The following is a 1,721-nucleotide window of genomic DNA, read 5'->3' on the forward strand; positions in this document are numbered from 1 at the left end:
AATACTGATATGTAGATCTCCTCCCATTGTAACCGACTCTGTGTAACCCAAGGCCTCTCTGGTGTCTATATAAACCGGAGGGTTTTAGTCCATAGGACGAACAACAATCATACCATAGGCTACTTCTAGGGTTTAGCCTCTTTGATCTCATGGTAGATCTACTCTTGTACTACCCATATCATCAATATTAATCAAGCAGGAGTAGGGTTTTACCTCCATCGAGAGGGCCTGAACCTGGGTAAAAACATTGTGTCCCTTGTCTCATGTTACCATCCGCCTAGACGCACAGTTCGGGACCCCCTACCCGAGATCCGCCGGTTTTGACACCGACAGGTGCTTTCATTGAGAGTTCTGGTGTGCCATCGCCATCAGGAAGGATGCCTCATCCCGTCTTTAAAGATGGCACTATTGCTAAGGGAGCTTTGGCTGTCGGCCAAACTCTCCGGCTAGGTGGTTTTCTTATGACCGCCTGTTCGGCCGCTGCGTCGACGATGACTTCTCGGGTCGTCAAAAGTAATCTACACGTCAACTCGGAACTCGCCGAGCAGTTACATCCAATGGAGCCCTCTTCCCTAAACGAGCTCTTGGATCGCATCACCGCCCTGGGAGTCGCTATAGACTATGATCAGATTGGGCCTAAACCCGATCTGAGAGAGATAAACTCTCCCCACGTCACCCATCACGTTGCAGTGGTGGAGGAACAATGTGGCAACCCTTCATCTATCTTAAGGACTAGCTATGTCCGAATTTCCGATCCCTCCAAACCGGATACCCACGGAGGGGAGGACGTCACTCAAGACCTGAACCTAGAGTCAGGCAGCGGGCTAGATTCAGTGGAAAACATCCAAGAATCCAAACTTTCGAGTTTGGAAACTCCTTGGCCCCCGAGTCTCAGATTGGGTGAGGTTTCGGATTCAATTCCACCCACCCGCCCAAACATAAGCGGTCTATCCCAAATTAGGCAAGAGCCCGAAGAAACAGTACACCATTACTAGGCCAGATTCCTCCTGGTCATGAACAGGATAAAGGACTGCCACGAGGAAGACGCAATTTCATTCTTCTGCAATAATTGCACGGACAAGGGAATCCTCAACGCCATAATATGAGGCCCTCCTACATGGTCTCCGGATAGCAGTATCCATGGGTATCCAGCGCCTAGAGGTACGCGGGGATTCAAACCTCGCGATATCCCAAATAAATGGAGACTTCGACGCCAAGGACCCAAAAATGGCAGCTTACCTCAACGATGTCCTAAAAATGTTAGCTCGGTTCGAAGGGCTGGAGTTTCCCCATATAGCCCGAGAAAACAATCAAGCAGCGGACATCCTGGCACGCATCGGAGCAAAACGCGATGCAGTCCCCCAACATCTTTTTGGAAAGATTGTTCAAACCATCCGTAACATGGGAGGGGGAACCCGTAAATAACAGCCTGGACCCAGCCGCACCACTCGACGCCGAACAATCTGACACAATTGGAGGCTCTACCAATGAAATTACACCTTCAACCCACGTAATAATGGCGGTCATCGCCCCGTGGACAGAACCATTCCTAGCCTACCTTACTAGGCAGGAACTCCCCGAGGACCAAAACGAGGCCCGCTGCATAGTGCGGCGATCTAAAGCCTATAGAGTCCATGAGGGAGAGCTTTATAAGAAAAGCACTACCGGAGTCCTTCAAAGGTGCATCTCCGAGGAGGAAGGGCGGAACCTTCTGGCTGAAA

The sequence above is a fragment of the Triticum urartu genome, chromosome 6, assembly GCF_003073215.2.
Source record: "Triticum urartu cultivar G1812 chromosome 6, Tu2.1, whole genome shotgun sequence".
Classification (NCBI taxonomy): Eukaryota; Viridiplantae; Streptophyta; class Magnoliopsida; order Poales; family Poaceae; genus Triticum; species Triticum urartu.